This window comes from Diabrotica virgifera, chromosome 8 (assembly GCF_917563875.1).
Source record: "Diabrotica virgifera virgifera chromosome 8, PGI_DIABVI_V3a".
NCBI classification, from domain to species: domain Eukaryota; kingdom Metazoa; phylum Arthropoda; class Insecta; order Coleoptera; family Chrysomelidae; genus Diabrotica; species Diabrotica virgifera.
The window spans coordinates 138852950-138871813 of NC_065450.1; positions in this window are offsets into that span (position 1 = coordinate 138852950).

Below are 18864 nucleotides of genomic sequence, written 5' to 3' on the forward strand. Positions count from 1 at the left end.
TTTTACTGTATTTTTTATGTAAAAATATGTTGTTTCTTTTTCAATTCTTTCACCCTGTATATATTAATTTTTCAAAAAGTGATACCGGCGTTGAAAAGAGCGTAAAAATATTTTTTAGGAAATATTTTGAACTCTTTAGTTACATTAATTACCATTTAATACATGAATAACGTATCTTCACATGTAGGTACCTATGTGCGGCAGATTCGTGCAAATAATAATATAAGAATTATTGTGCATTTAATGGTAGAAGCATATAATTTGGACCACACATACTACACATACAAAGATTCAAATTTAGATATGAGGCCATCTCAGATTTAGTCTTTTACAAAAATGACGGGCATTCAAAATTAATCTGCCGCCCATGGGTACATGTGAACATACGTTATGTATTTATTAAATGGTAATTAACACAACTGGGGTTTAAAATATTTCCTAAAAAATATACTTACTGGCGTTAATGGCGTTATTACCTTTTTGAAAAATTTATATATACAGGGTGAAAAAATTGAAAAAAAACAACATATTATTACATAAAAAAAACAGTAAAAACACAAATTCTGGTAAACCGATTATTCCGGTTCAAGACCTCGATATTACTCATCAAAACAAGAACCTATATACCAAATTTGGTTGAAATCTGACGTTTCGTTCAAAATTTATCGTGCTATTAGTCACATATGTATAGTTGCCATTTTGAATGCCCGCTATTTTTCTAAAAGGAATAAAAACTGAGATGGCCTCCCATCTAAATTTGAACCTTTATATGTGTAGTATATCTGGTCCAAATTATATGCTTCTACCATTAAATTCACAATAATTCTTATAATATTTGCACGAATCTGCCGCATATAGGTACATGTGAAGCTGCGTTTTGCATTTATTAAATGGTAATTAACATAACTAAAAGGTTAAAAATATTTCCTAAAAAATATTTTTACGCTCTTTTCAATGGCGGTATTAACTTTTTGAAAAATTAATACATAGAGGGTGAAAGAATTGTAAAAAAACAGCATATTTTTACAACAAAACCAGGAAAAACACAAGTTCTGGTAAACCGATTCTTCCAGTTCAAGACCTCGATCTTATACATCAAAAAAAGAAACTATGTATCAATTTTGGTTGAAATCTGAAGTCTAGTTCAAAAGTTATCGTGCTATTAGTCACAATGTATAGTCGCCATTTTGAATCCCCGCCATTTTTGTAAAGGGCGAAATCTGAGATGGCCTCATATCTAAATTTGAACCTTTATATATGCAGTATATGTATGTGGTTCAAATTATAGGTATACTTTTATCATTAAATGCACAATTGTTTCACATATCGGCTGCACTATGAATGGAATTGTTGGAGAAGAAATTAATCGTATTTTACAAATAATCGGTAATAAATATTGATTTTTTTTGATACGATATTGCCAGTGATTTTCTTTATCTACTAACTATAAATCAAAACTATTTTCTATTTGATGTTGATTACTTTATTACTAGTAGATAGGATGGGAAAAACCTACCGGTTTAAACCTAAAACCGGTTTTTTTACTTCGCAATAACCGGTTTTACCGGTTGTTTTTTTGTCCCGGTTATAACCGGTTATTTCTTTTTAAAGTAAAAACCGGTTATTAGGTTTTTACGGTGATTAGTATTAGGTTTGGTATTGCGTGAAGTCGAGTTCGCTCCGCTTCGTTCAGGTATATTTTAGAAGGGTACGAATTGGCTCCCGCATGAATGCGGGTAGGCTCTCATATAATCGCGGAAACATTAGACATTGTTGCCAAATCGTGTAATATTTATACTGCTTAGGAAATTTACATAGTGATATAGACTTTTTATAGGAAAATTATACTTTTAGACAAATACTTTTAGAGTTTGTTTTAGTTCAACATTGGCATATGTGGCAATTTTAACACAAATTATCGGTGTCGGCCGGTATGCGCTCGACCGTTTTGCGCTCTTACCTGAAATCGGCCGGTTTGCGCTCTACACTTTAATACCCGAAAGTTAAGTTAGGACCGAAGGGTTATGTCTTCCTCCTTTCCCATAGATATTTCTAGGAAGGTACCTGTTTCTAACAAAAAGAGAAAATTTGAAAGAAGTGACAACGCTGGGTGATATTTTCGACATGTTTAGGTAAAATAAATTTTGTCTATGGCAGCCAATTCGGACTCTACCTTTTTTAGTTCAGGTAAAATTCTTACCATTGGGAGCGAACTCGACCCCGTCCTGGTATTATTTTGGATCCCAATCATAATTATTATTCTGAAGTAATTATTCCAAACAAAACCATAATTCAAATTTTATTTTCTTTATAAAATACAGAAGCAAACTGAAAGTGTAATCTCACATCAGCCAGAAACAATTATTAAGTTTTATTATATTTCCTTGAAAAGGTATTTGTAATCATAATATTTACATAAGAAGTGATCTGGTTTAATTAGACGCAAACATCAACTATTTTTCACAATTAACTGTTGACATTGAAAGTGGGTGAATGACTTTTTCTGATTACCAAAAATAATGCTCTGACTATGAATATAGAATTACTGATTACGAATACGAATCTCCAAGAATTTCCCTACGTTTTCAAAACGATAGACTCATACAGGAAGTATTAAATGAGTTAAAATGTACCTATTCTACAAATATACAAACGTGTTAAAAGTAATACATGTTCTTTCGATAGTACTAATTTTGATCATATTGATATCGAGTCGAATGGAGTATCGCAAACTAAAGTGTATTGCAAATGTAACTTTGTAACATATTGGATTTAAAAAAACCGAAAACCGATTTTTCCAAAAACCGTTTTTTTTGGCCGGTTATAACCGCCAGGTTAAACCGTAAGCAAAAAAAACCGGTATAACCGAAAACCGGTGTTTTATCAAAAACCGCCATCTCTACTAGTAGACCAAATAACCGAATCTATTACATCTTTATGTATAACAATGTTACTGCTTTGTTGTGTCAATCAGCGCTGCTCAACAAGTTTTCGGGATAGTGCGGAATATAATAGATGTAGATGATCTTTCTACAGTAATAGAACAGGGAAATAAGGCAAAAATATACCATGTTCGGGACACTTGAGCAGCCAGGTTGTAAATAAGTTTTTTGAGTACTATATACCTAATACATCATAAATACAAAAATGCCCGTCACAGTTTGGACGAGAATTTTAGTTATTAACAAATAAGGGTCAAAGATAGCAGTTTTTTCGTTTAAATCGCTACAGGTAAAAATAGGATAATGAAAATATCAAATATCTTATTTAAAGTATTCACCCTTTGGTAGATAAGCAAAGGTTTAAAATGACAGTTTTTGAATTTTGGTCCGATCATTTGTTGCTTCGGAAATTGCAAAATAAGATTAAAATTTCGAAAATAAAAAATTTGCTAGCTTTTGCGAAAATTACTTCAACACTTTCATATTGCACAAAAAGTTGAATAAAATAGTCCATAATATAACGTACAAAAAATTTTAAGACAATTCGTCAATTATTTTAAATTTTATTAAATCTATTTATCCCAAAGAGCTTTTTTTCGCAATGTTATTGTTCAGAAAATAATAATGATCTAGCAGTTCTGTGGAAATCACATGAAAGAAGAATAGTCATGTTTGCAACGTGTTTAAAAAAAGTCATTAAAAAGTTATTTTTATCACTCCGAAAACATTTTACTAAAGTAGAGTCATTTTTGGCTTATAAACAATTTGAATAACTTTGTTAATATTGACTGTAGGCTAAAACTACAATAGGATTTGAAAATCAAGTATTTTCACATGAATTTTCAAAAAAAACTTTTCGCCTAGGTTAATTACGGTCCAACTTACGGTTAGCCACTGTTCTTATTTAACTGACGGCTACTTTGTTTATAATAATTAAGCAACCTAACTAGGGCTGTTTTGAAGTTACAGCAGTGCCGGATTTACCACTAGGCGCAAGCAAAAGGGGGCCGTGGCGTATTGTCAAAAAAAACTTTTTTGGTAAAAAAATTTTACTAATTGAATTGAAATCGGTAAACAATTTTTCAAATAAGAGAATGTCTATTCTACTAAACACGTGGTACGGTTTTTAGAACGTTTTGACAAGAGTAGCAAAACATTATCTGCTACAGACTTGAATGTGACTTGCAACATACAAATCTCTAAAGGAGTATGCATTGAGTCTGAGAGACAATTTTGATTCCTGTGAAAAAAGAGGAAAAGAGTTGTCTAAAAATGAAGCCTATATTACTTGAAATAAAAAGACGCCCGAAAAGAAAAGCTCTCCCTGGCTAAGACAAAGAAGATAAATCCACTGAACCCTACTTTAATGGCAAAGAAAACTTAAAGATTTAATGTTGTAATTGAAACGCTTTATTCAGAATTGAATGAAAGGCCCGAAGTTTATTTCAGTCTTAACGAAGAATATGGATTTAAAACAACTTATCATCAATTTCCAATGAAGAAATCGGGGTAAACGTTTCTATTTTGACTAAAAAGTATCGAATCGACATAGATGGCGACTTTGGAGAAGAGTGTGTACAGTTCAAAGGCTTTGTTGAAGGTATATTTGATGAAGAAAGAGAACCTCATGACAACAACCAAAGACCTACCGAATATACATATATAATTTCATAAAAATCGGTCAAGCGGTCTCGGGGGAGTATGACAACTAACACTGTGACAGAAGAATTTTATAGATGTAAATATATAGATGGCTATTAACAAATAGTGGTTGGTGATAGAAGAGTGAAAAATTAAGGGTTTTATGTATTTTTTAATTCTACATCATAAAATATTAAAGTAGATAATTGTGTCCAAAAAAATTAAAAAATTGTCAGGGGAGCAACCCCTTATAACTTATGGGTATAAAAAATAGATTAAAACCTATGCTCAGTCCTATAGGATACATGTGTAAAATTTCATGAAAATCGGACAAGTCCTTTCGGGGTAGTATGGTAACTAACACTGTTACAGGAGAATAGAGAATTGTATGTATATAGAAGTAACTGTGAATTAAATAACAAAAATTGGCTAAATTTGACCGTAATTAACCTAGGCTAAAAGTTATTTTTGAAAATTCGTTTAAAAATACCAGCTTTGGAAATCCCAAAGTAGATTTAGTCGACAGTCAACATTAACAAAGCTATTCAAATTATTTATAGGTAAGCCAAAAATGACTCTACTTTAGTAAAGTGTTTTCGGAGTAATAAAAATGACTTTTTAATGATTTTTTTCAATACTTTGAAAATATAACTATTCTTCTTTCATGTGGTTTACACATAATTGCTATATCATTATTATTTTCTGAACAAGAACATTGCGAAAAGCTCTTTAGGATAATCAAATTGAATAAAATTTAAACTAATTGATGAATCGTCTTAACTTTGGTGCCTTATATGGACTGTTTGACTCAATTTCATGTGCAATATGGAATACTTAAGGTCATTTTCGCAAAATTTATAGCAATTTTTTTATTTTCGAAATTCTAGTCTTATTTTGCAATTTCCGAAGCAACAAATGATCGGACCAAAATTCAAAAACTGCCATTTTAAACCTTGGCTTCTACTAAACCTTGGCATCTACTAAACTAAGAATATTACAAATAAGATATTTAATTACCCTTTTTTTACCTGTAGCGATTTAAACGAAAAAACTGCCATTTTTGACCCTTATTATTTGTTAATAACTAAAATTCTCGTCTGAACCGTGACGGGAATTTTTGTATTTATATTGTGTTAGGTATATAGTATCCAAAAAACCTATTTGCAACCTGGCTGCTCAAGTGTCCCGACAAAAACCGATTTTAAATACAATCGGGTTTACCCTAATAAAATTCACAATTTATTTTGAAAGATATTTTAAGGTATACAGTATGGTGCAAATGTCTGGAATATATTCGATATTTCGTAAACCGGCGACTTTAAGGATGCAGGGCGATGTTTATTTTTAAATTACGATATTTTGGCATATATTTCATACAAGTGACGTCGTCCACATGGACGTGATGACGTAATCGATGATTTTTTCAAATGGGACTAGGGGTCGTATGATAGCTTATTTGAAAGGTTATTCAATTCTGTATTCAGTAATATAAATATTAACATAATTGTTTACAGTGTCACAAAAAAATTATATAAATTAATTGACAAAAAAAAGAAGAATGTATATAATTTATTTAATTCAAAATACATTTTACTATTGTCAGAAAACAAGAAAAATGTTATTTGACAAATAAGCATTGTTTTTTGCATAATTTCGCGTTATTTTGACAAATAAGCATAATTTATTTAATTCGAAATACAATTTACTATTGTCAGAAAAGAGAAAAAAATGTTTATTTGGCAAATATGCATTGCTTTTCTCTTAAATTCAATGTTCAAACCAGCACCCGCCAACCACCTACTTCTTCGAAGTTTGAAAATTTAATTTAAGCGAAAAGCAATGCTTATTTTTCAAGTAAACATTTTTTATGTTTTCTGACAGCTGTAAAATGTATTTTGAATTAAATAAATTACGTACATTCTTCTTTTTTTTTGTCAATTATTTTAATATAAAAAAAACATTTTTGGACACTGTGTATAAACAATTATGTTAATATTTATATTACTGAATACAGAATTGAATACCCTTTTAAATGAGCTATCACACGACCCGTAGTCTCATTTAACACTAGAATATCTGGCTTAGCATACCTACCTAGAAAGCCGGAAGGGATCATTTTGGCCCCACGTTCTTTAATCAATTAAAACTCAGTTTAAAGAAATTAAATCAACTCTAGACGGTAGAATATAATTTTATTTTTTTTTTTATTGTTTAACACATTCGCTGCCCATCAAAAACATTCGGAACACCATACAATTTGCAGTTTTTGATATTTGCCACACATTGCCTTGTTACAACCGTGGCAATGATTTGAAGTATGATTTCCTTTACAAAATATTTTCAACTGATATTTTTTTCGTTTTTGGATAGTAACAGTGATAGTTGTTGGTAGAAATGGTGTTGCTAGACGTAGTTCCAGATTTCGGGAGACAAGGTATGGGGCCCGTAATTCTTCACACAGGCGAAGAATAAACTTACGGAAACTGAGTCTACTTCCAGTTATTTCTTTATAAATAATCCATGCATTTATTGCTTCCAAGTCAAGAGTATGATAAAACAAGTACATAGGCCATCGTCTTGAAGTTGATTTTGTAGTATAAAGACGCGTCATTTGGTCGTCTACACCAACAATTGCATCTTTGTGTTCACTTGTGTTCGCCAACAATTGTATCTTACAATCTTGTATCAACAAGATCAGTACCAGTATAAGGGTAACCATTTACAATAAACATACATAAATATAATTTTACCCATTCGAGAGGAATTTGAAAGAAAGGATCGTCGAATTTACCAGAAAACGATAATAACTTGCACTGGGCCAACTTGGCCCCTTTAGACTTCTATGGTAGATTTGTTAAAAAAACCATTAAATAAATTTAGTAAACAATATTTTTTTGTTTTACATAAGGCTTTGTATCAAAATATTAAAAGTCATAAAATATGAAAATATTATTGCCTCAAATAAAAAAACTACAGTAACTTTACATCGCAACAGGGGCCAAATTGGCCCCTCCGGCTTTCTAGTGTTAAAACAATCATCGATTACGTCATCACATCCATATGGATGACGTCACTCGTATGAAATAATATATGCCAAAATATCGTAAATTAAAAATTAAAAATCGACCTGTTTCGGGATTTTTCCTTAAAGTCGCCAGTTTACGAAATATCACCATACTGTATACATACAAGAATAAAAAACGCTAAACGCCGTAAAAATGAATGGCGCACACTCATTTTTACGGCATATTGCAACTACACAATAGCTATTTTCCTAACAAGTGCAGAAAGTCATTATTTTCCGCACGCGACTGCAGTTTGCCGAACGACGCGAAACGGGAGAAAAAATTACCAAATCTTAATCAGTTAATTTAATTAATACGAAAATACATACACAAATTAATTCTTTGACAAGGTTGTCAAAACCAAACTTTCAATATAATTAGTTAGCACGACGACGATCTTGGTTTCCATGACGATGATTCAAAACGACTGTTATTGTCTACCGATTTGACTTTCGAATATTATGTTAAAATAATTTTATTTCATCGAATTGTCGCGTTAATTTCATTAAAACAGGAACACAATAAGATATATTTGAAATAAATTAGTAAATAATATCTAAATATTAGTTTTTGCACGATTGATCATTTTTGACTGTTTACCGTGACAGATTTTACGTCAGTAGGTGACATTTACTAGCAACTCGACGGTAAGTAATCCAACTCGACGGTAAGTACTCCAACTCGACGGTAAGTAATTCACTTACCGTCGAGTTAAAAAATCTTTTAATTTTAATTTATTTTTTGAAAGAATAAAGAAAACTAACGAATTATTTATTAATATTGATACTTATGGTACAATTTGTTAAATTATTTAATGAAATCCCACTTGTTTGGGCTGTGGTTTCACTTCTAACAGAAACTCCTGCAGAATCGCATACATTAGTAGTATTACTAGTATTGCACAATATTTTTTCGGCAAAATCTATTTTATTTTGAAGAGAATCTTCTACATAGCTTTCTGCCACTGTCGACGAACGCCAACCTCCATGACGCTTTAATGCGAGGACATCAACACCTTTATTAGCCAAAAGCGTTGCTGATGTCCTCCTGAACGAATGGCCAGTATAGTTCTCGGGATTAGGCAAATTTAAGAATTTGGCAATTTGAGAAGGCCAGCCCCCGATTGTCCCTTTCCCTATTACTTGAGCACAACATTTTCCTTTGGCGTATCTTAAGAACAAATGATTTGATTTTACTTGTAATAGACGAAGTTTTATATACTTTTGCAGAATTTCTAAATATGGAATTTTATCGTCTGGTTTATTAACGACTGTAAAAGTACTCTGGATGTTCGTTTTGTATTGGGTACTTTTACAATCATTAAACAATCGGTTTGTTGGATGTCATTCATAGTAATATTATATAATTCTTCTCTTCTACAGGCACCAGATATTCCCAATATCATTGCGACCTACAAATTATGAAAAAATCTTCATTAGAGTATTTCTTTTACCTAAACTAGCTTATATTACCTTGTGAACTAGAAATTCTTCATCCGGTGCTTCCATCAGAAATTTTTCAAATTGCTCCCATGTAAAAATGCTCGCTTTCTTAGGCCTGTAGCCAACATTTTTTCTCTTCAAATACGCGATCAAAGTTGAAAACTTGGAAATATCAATGCCATCATAAAGAAAAACGGTGAATTTAATCATTGAATATTCTGCCCAGAGGCTTCCAGGAGCTTTCAACTGCATATGTCTTTGAACGAAATATACCAATAGAGCCTTTTCTTCGATTCTTAAATTCTTGCCTTCGCACCATTTTTTAAAACTTTGGTAGGTATTTTGATAACGGATTTTGGATTTTTCGGGAATAATTGCGGAACACCCTTCTTCCCAAGCCCGTTCAATTTCTTCAAATTCACTTTCGCTCATATTTTAATTTATAATAATCAAAATTGTACTTAAAATTATTGACAACTAAATAAAAACTCAATTCTCCATTGTTGTTATGCACCCTAGTTACTACCTAACAACCAAAGTATCTATCTTGATAAAATGAATGAAACTAGTCAATATGACGAAAATGTTTAATTTTATAATTTATAATGGTATCAATCGTGCAAAAAACGTTATAAGCATGTCGAACGTTAAGGGTAACCGATCTCAGACAATAATTGGAGTCGTCGCTCCGCTCCTCCTCCAAACAATTGTCTTCGATCGGTATAAAACCCTTACCGTTCTCCATACTTAATATACTATTATTGCATATATTATAATTACTTTAAGGCCATATTAACATATCTAAATTAACACGCGTGCGGAAAAGTAAAAACCGCGTGCGGAAAAGTAACACACGTGCGGAAAAGTGAAACTTTCTAAACTAAAATGCGTGCGCGAAAGTAGACATTTTTGCAAGCTCGTAGAAAAAACCTGATACGAATATTACGTGGCGCAAAACTGTATTTCGTTTCCGAAAGTTGCTCTTACCCGCACGGCATGCTGGAAAGTAGAATACCTTGTAATGTGGCTTTATAATATTATGTTTATTATAATATATGTAATAAACTAATATTTAGATATTATTTACTAATTTATTTCAAATTTATCTTATTTTGTTCATGTTGTAATGAAATTAACGCGATAATTCGTTAAAATAGAATTATTTTGACATATTATTCAAAAGTCAAATAAGTAGACTAGAGGTTTGTTCCAACTCGATACAAAACTATTCTTGAATCCGACGCCACCATGAAATTCGTCCGATTTTATTTTTGTTCATTTTAACCAATAGTTATTAAGGTACCAAGGGTATTATAAGGATTATTTCATTCATAGGAGATTCTGACCAATAGAAAGCTACAGAAATCTGAATTAAATCGATAATTTTTGATAATCTCCCGTCGTTAAATATATTACGTCAGATACCCTTCGTTGCTACGAAAAAATACATTCAGTGACATTAATGACAATAATTGTTTTAAAAATTATAAAAGTGATGACTTTCAATCGTCAAATATTTATAAAAACTGTGTGTTTAATGGTACTTACATAAATAAATTACAATAAAATTTTGGTTTTGAACAGTTTTATTCATGAAATAATCGCAACAAATTTCACTCGACCTCTGAAATTAATATAGAATTTTTGCTCTCGTGACACTTTGACATAATTTCACTCGCCTTCGGCTCGTGAAATTAAAACTGTCAAAGTGTCACTCGGGAAAAATTCAATAATTTCAGAGCTCTTGTGCAATTGCTACTGATAATAACGCTTGAGGTCAATGGTGTATATACCAAGGGCCTTTGGCCCGAGGGATATACGTTGACCGAAAGCGATATTATTTATAATACCCGTGGTGCCTTCAACGTTTAATGTCCGACTAAATTATTCTTTATAATATGCAAAAAATTTGAATGAAGTTTTAATTAATTAGTTTTTACATAAGTACATTTACCAGCAATAGTCGTAACGTAATTGTGGTAACCATAGTTTTACTTAGGTTGTTATTTGTCCATTGGGGTAATCATAGTTATTTAAATTTAATGCCCAAGGCTTTATTTTTCAAAATAACGTCCTAAGGCATTATATCACACTTAACTGACTTCGAGATCACGACTGTCACTATTTGTCAAATGATATACCAGTCGGACATTAATATTATTTATTATCGGTATTTATAATATAATGTAGGATTATAAAAATATTGTTATATTGTCCTTTTCATGAGCATTTTTCAGTGCGTAACAAGTGATAGGAAAAAGGGTAAGTCCCACGGGTAAGTCCGTGATAATACACATTTATGAAATTTATTCTAACATGACATTTTAGTTAAATCTGACAGTTGTCACATTTTATTTTCAATTTGGAATAAAAGCAAATCAAATGTGTTTCTTGCATTTATAAAATGGTATTTTCTTTGATTTGTATAGTCTTATAAATTATACAGATTATATTTGTAATATTATTATCTAATTAAAAAAAAATTATTTTTTTTATTATGGCGCCATCTATCGACAACTAGAATAACTAGAATAAATGTTATAAATGTCACCGACGAAATGTAATCACCGGCGTGCCTTTTTTTCTGTCACATACAATTTAATGCGTTAGAAAGAAATCGAAAAACTGTGACGCACTGAAAGATGATCATGAGAAAAAGAACAATATATAGAATATCTAATAATGAAAACCTGGTATATAAAAGGATAAAGGATATTTGTAAAGAAATAGAAGAATAATAAATATTCTGACACTAAATTGACATAAATATTGATCCGTCAATTTTAAAATCTAATTTAATATTTTTGTACATCTCTGATAATTTTTATTATTTAAATTTGTTAATGTATTATTTGTTATTGTTAATTTAAAGATTAGAATAGTTAACGACTTATAAAACCGATTTTATTTAAGGTATGTAAATATTTTTTAATTGTATACAAAACTAAAAAATTTTGTTTTTTAAGGAGAAAAAACGGTGTTTAGTCTGTCATCCCAGTTCTCAAGATTTCAACATTATAAATCGGTTTTTGGTCACCTTGAAGACGTGAAAATGTCACAGCAGTAGGCTATGGATTATGTATTTTAGAAAAGAACTACAACGTTAACGGGGTTTTATTGTTTCATGTAGTCAATGAACCTCTAAATATGAAAAAACCGCGGAGTGCTACCATTTAAAGGGGTGCGTTTTTGAGAAAGGGGTGAATTAGTCCCTAGGCACAGGGCGAATTAGGGTGAGTTCTATGCACTTTTGGTACAAACACGTCTACAGGAAAATTGTTCCAGGTTAAATTTTCTATTGAAATATCACATTTTAAAGTCAAAAATATTTTCTTTTTACAAAAATATATTCAAAATTAAAGCAAGAGAAAAACACCAAAGATAACAATTTTGTTTTTGGCCCCATAACTTTTTTCACGGGGATTTATGTATAGACATTGCTTCAGCGCAAAAAAAGCTTCCCTCCTTTCTCTTTAAAATGACGTTTGGTAGAAGTCTCCATCATTTACAGTTTCCAAAATATGATTTTTCAAACTTCGCCACTCACAGCGATTTTGGGACATTTTCCTTGTTACTTCGCAAACATTGTTCTGTAACTTTTTTCTATGCAGCTTTAGGTATATGCAATACATTTAATAGGAAGAAAAGTCAATTACCTTTAAAATGGTCTATCGTAAAAGGCTGTATCTTTAAGCAAGGTATGGTTTTTCAATGTTGTTCTGAAGCTATTTCCTTGTGGCATTTTTTATAATCAACTATTTTTAATGAGAAATATGCCACAATTTTACCAAAAAAATGATTTTATTAACGTTTTGAAGCCCAAATCGGGTTTCGTTGTCAAAATACAAAGTACTACTGATATTTTGACAGTCGTTTTTAGTAGTATTTTGTATTTTGACAACGAAACCCGATTTGGGCTTCGAAACGAAAATAAAATCATTTTTTGGTAAAATTGTGGCTTATTTCCCATTAAAAATAGTTGATTATGGTTTTTCAAAGTTTTATACTTTTAATGATTTTTGATATTACATATTTACGATTATTTTTAAATTTCTCATTTAGTACGTTCTTTAAAGGTAAAATATTGCATAACCTCTAAATTTTAAACAACTGCTTGGATTGACATGAAATTTGGCATACATATAGCTAACAAGTCAAAGAAAAAAAGTGATATTGTGCCGATGTGTGCTTTTGCCCTAGGGGTGACTTTCACCCCCTTTTGTGGGTGAAATATATATGTTCGAAATAAGTTCGGAAATGGATAAAATGACTAATTCTAAGCAACTTTTGTTCTATAAAGTTTTTTCACTAAGTTAATACTTTTCGAGTTATTTTCGAGTGAATATGTTAATTTTTCTACAAAATAACCACATTTTCAGACGGTATTTCGCAAATAACTCAAAAAGTAAGTATTTGGTCGAAAAAAAAATTCTTATCAAAAATATACCACATAAACAAGTGAAAAACATGGTGTATATAATATTAGGTCACTATACCTAGTAGAATCAGAGTTGTAGCTAATGAAAAATAGGTTCATATTCGTCAAATTCCAAATCGAATATTTTAACGTGCTATAACCAAAAAACGAAGCATTTTTTTGGAGAAAACTCATTTTAACTTTTTTAAAGTATTTAAAAAATGCTTATTTTTGTTTTTTTAAATTTTTTAGCATCAAAAGTAAACAAGTAACGCTCAGTATAAAGTTGGTCCCTTTTTTTGGTAAGAAATCAGGAAAATCACCCCCTAATTAGCATTTCAAATGAACTTAATTGTTACCACTTCACAAGTTTTTTACTCTCCTATGTATTGATCATATGATTTGTAAGTTTCATCGGTTCAAAGTCCTTATTTTTGAAAGAGCTGTAGTTAAAAGGGCTTGAACAAGTCACTTATCACAAGTGTATGCAAATTTGGAAACACCGAATCTTAACCTATTATCATTATAATTCCCTTAAACATTTTTAGTTAATACCTTTGGTAGTTAGTTGTTTTAGCTGTTAAGCTTAGTGTTCTTAATACTTTTTAGTTGTTACCTTTGTTTTAAACCTGTTTTGTATAACTTGTATTCCTTATGTGTCTGGCAGTATGACGGTAAGTCTAAGCCAATAAAAAAAAAGAATCTTAACCAATTTTTGTCTTACAGAAAAACAAAAAAAAATCGAAATATTCAGAAAAGTAAAGCCGACATTATTTATTGTTTAAGATTTTTGGTATCTCTAATAATTTTTAAGTTATTTTGAAAAAAAGCATTTTTTTCAAAATTGAAATTTTTAAAAATTTTACTTCAAAACCAAATTTTTTCGAAAATAAGCACTTTGAATCGATAAAACTTACAGATCATATAAACACAACATAAGTAAAGTAACTTATGAAGCGGTAACGCTTAATTTCATTTAATTTGTTAATTGGGGGGTGATCTTCCTGATTTTTTTTGCCAAAACAAAAGGGACCAACTTTATTTTGAGCGTAACTTGCTTACATTTGATGCTAGAAATTTTTTTTATAAAAACAGAAATAAATATTTTTTTAAGCACTTTAAAAAGTTGTAATGTGTTTTCCCCAAGAATGCTTTATTATTTGGATATTTTACATTGAATTATTCTATTTGTAATTTTTCGAATATGAACCTATTTTTCGTTAGCTATAACTCTGTTTTTGCTAGGTATAGAGACCTAATATATACACCGTATTTTTCACTTTTTTATAGGCTATAGTTTTGATAAGAATATTTTTTTCGATCAAATGCTTACGTTTTGAGTTATTTTCGAAAAACCGTCTAAAAACGTTGTTATTTTGTTGAAAAATGAACATATTCACTTGCAAATAACTCGAAAAGTATTGATTTGGTGAAAAAACTCTATAGAACAAAAGTTGCTTAAAATTAGTCAATTTATCCATTTCGGGACTTATTTTGAACATATATTTTTTCACCCCCGAGATGGGATGAAACTCACCCCCAGGGCAAAAGCACACATGGGCACCATAACACTTTTGTTCTTTGACATGTTAGCTATGCGTGTGCCAAATTTCATGTCAATCCAAGCGGTTCTTTAAAATGTACAGCAAAAACCGTGAAAGAATGTACTAATTATAACTTTTTTTGTTGTACATTTAGGTATATACATTGTGCAATAAAAAAGAAAACATATTTTCTTTACATTAAAATGGTGTGTGGTAAAAAATTCTAGGACTATTTTTAAACTAGATAATGCTTTTTCAAAATGTGACATATACACATGCAATAGGTCCCACTAAGTTATAAGCATATGGAAAACTTTTTCATTATTAACTTTATGAAAAAAATTAGTGTTTATAAAATGCTCGAAGTAACCTAGTTGAGTCCCAAAATTTATAATCCGTCTTTCCAATAGCCGAGTTGAGTCCCGAAGATGGGTAAATTGAGTCCCGTGTCTACCTGGGGCTTAGTCGGTGTACGTAATGATTTCTAGGAATTAGAAAACAATAATTTATTTTATAACATACAATTTTATTACAAAAATGTATACCTAAAATATTTACATTAAACAATATAACATATATTTACATGCTAAGTAAGGTATTTAAATGCCAATGTGTACATGTATGTTTTTGTTTTCAAATAAATGTGTAATGTAATATTCAAAAGTTCCATCTAAGTATATAAATGGTGTCCAAACCTGCTAAAAATTGTAAATTGTTGTTGCAGGAAAACATAATAATTTGGTTTTCTATGTCGTTTACCATTAGAAAATCCTCGTTTTTGTTGGTTTTCACTGGAAATGAATGTGCATGAGCTTCTTCCATACTTTTTGGCAATTTAAACAGAAGAGATCGTCGGGCGTTATACACATATTTTTCGGACCAATTCCACAACTTTGGTAGTCAACGATCAACGTACTAATATCGCCATTTCGTAATTCCTCATGCAAAATTTTCATATCACCCATTTTTATAGGTCGTTCACTGATATCTTTTACGGTCTTTCGCTTCAAGAAGTTACTTAACATTTGACAATTGAGTACATCTTCGTTTAATTCACTATGATTGTGGTCATTCATAATTTCCGTCACTAAGTTGTCCCCTTGGGTTTTAAAAATGCTTTACATTTTTCTTTCGTCTGCGCACAACAAATCCAACGTTTGCCGTCATTTTTTAAAGATTTGTGAAAACGATATTTGAAACCAAGCCATTCAACATAATCAATTGTTGTTTTCCTTTTTCACTAAGAACAATTATCACATAACTCATTTTGACAATCAACTTAACACCGTATCGTATATGTACAGATACATCGCACTCTAATAAATATTTTGTGGTGTACATATTACTTTTTGTATTTGATTACCATAAATGCAGAACCAATAAAATACTTACAAATTAAAAAGCTATTAAAAGGTAATTAGAAGGATTACGATGCCCGGGACTCAATTCGACCATCTAAATATTTTGACCCTTCTTAATTCAGGTATATGGGACTCAATTTACCTATGCCCAAAATGCTCTATATAGTCTAAAACCTAATATGCAATCATCAAATATCAAATTTTATCAATAATAGTGTACGAGGTATGTTAAAAAATATGAACTTCGCTCAAGAGTAAAGTACCTTTATATTTCACAATATCGAAAAGTGTTATTAAGAAAAGTTATTTGGAATTAAAACTTGTGTTACAATATGCAATTATATTCTTCTAATTAAAAAAAAATTTTTAAATTTTTCTCAGAATACGGATACCTTTGGATATTCTACGGATATCTTGTTTAAAAATAGTCCTAGAATTTTTTGCAATACACCATTTTAAAGTAAAGAAAATAAGCTTTTTTTATTCCATAATGTATGTACCTAAATGTACAAGAAAAAAAAGTAGTAATGAGAAATTTAAAAAATAATCATAAGAAATATCAAAAATCATTAAAAGTATAAAACCTTGAAAAAGCAAATATTGCTTAAAAATAGTAACACCTTACACAGTAGACCAGTGATAGTCAACCTGCAACCCGCGGGCCGCATGCGGCCCTCTAGCGTTTTTTATGCGGCCCGAAGGCTAACTAAGGGGCCCTGGGCCCTGTGATCAAATTATCTGTCAAATTTCACGTGTTTTTCAAATTATTTGATAGTGTGCCGATGTGTTTGAGCATGAGGCAGACAACTTAATGATTTCAATTTTAAATTATATTGAAATTTGTAAGAACTCTTGATTAATAAGCGGGGTATTATTAACTGTTAGTAATAAATTATTAAAGTAATTGAACAAATACTCATTTTAAAAATTATCAATACCTATTTACTACATTGCCATGACCCATTTATTAATCACAAGAAAAATTTAGGTCCGGATTAACAAAAAAAAATTATAATAATTGTGACCACGAAACAACACCCTGTATATTAAAATTTTCAAAATTCGTCTGCACATTTGAAAAGAGCACAAAAAACTAAGTTTAATTGCTCGCTTCAATTTTTTGCGTAGATAATTTGATGACATTAATTTTGAAATTTTATCGAAATTTTTGTTTTGAAAGTTAGAGTTCTTAAAAATTTCGACATAATTTCAAAATTAAAGTCATTGAATTATCTGCGCAAAAAATGACAGCTCCATTAAAGCTCTTTTCAAATGTGCAAATGGGTTTTGAAAATTTCAATATACAGGATGTTGATTCAAAGTCACAATGGATTTATAATTTTGTTTAATCCGGACCTGGATTTTTCTTGTGATTAGTGTTGAGTGGTTTTGTTCTAAATGTGACATATGTGTACCACATATCAAAAAATATACAAGGTGGTTCTAAAGTTATGGGTCCAGAAAGAAAGGGGCAAAATCGATAAATCACCTTGTAACTCGGTTATAAACTCGGTGTAGCAATAAATTTAGTATGTCTAGAACCGCCTCAGTTACCTCTATTCACCATTCAAGTATTTCCGTTTCCCAATGAAACATCCTATATACTACTTCATCTTGATTGCGGCCCGCAAACTGTGGCAATAGCTTCTATGTGGCCCAGGAAAGAAAAAGGTTGAGTATCGCTGCAGTAGACCATTATAAAGGTAATTGACTTCTCTTTCTACTAAATACACTTTCTACACTAACTATACTTTCTACTAAATGAAATAATGGGGGAAATGGCTCAAAAATGCTGTGAGCGGCGAACTTTGAAAAATCTTATTTCGGAAACTGTAAATCCTGGAGACTTCTACCAAACGTCATTTTAAAGAGGAAGGATGGAGGTTTATTTTTCGCTAAAGCCATGCCTATTCCTATGTTACTGCGGAAAAAAGTTATGGGGCAAAAAAACAAAATTGTTTTCTTTCGTGTTTTTTCCTGCTTTTCTTTTGAATATGTTTTTGTAAAAAAAGAACATTTTTGACTTTAAAATGTGATATTTCGATAGTAAATTTAACCTGGAACAATTTTCCTGTAGACGTGTTTGTACCAAAAGTGCATAGAACTCACCCTAATTCGCCCTGTGCCTAGGGACTAATTCACCCCTTTCTCAAAAACGCACCCATTTAAATGATAGCACTCTGCGGATTTTTCAAATTTAGAGGACCGTTAACCATATGAGATAATAAAATTCCGTTAACGTTGTAGTTCCTTTTAGCTGTCTTATTTTGAACAGAATCAATAGCCTACAGGTACGGATCCATTTGGAGCTTGGTGAAGAACATAGCTTAGAGGTAGTTAAACTAACAACAATTAGATTATTATCAGATGATATCACTTACTTGTTTCAAAAAAATTTACAAAATTTTAAACATCCTAAAGAGTTATTTGACACTTGTAGTACTGTCAAAAT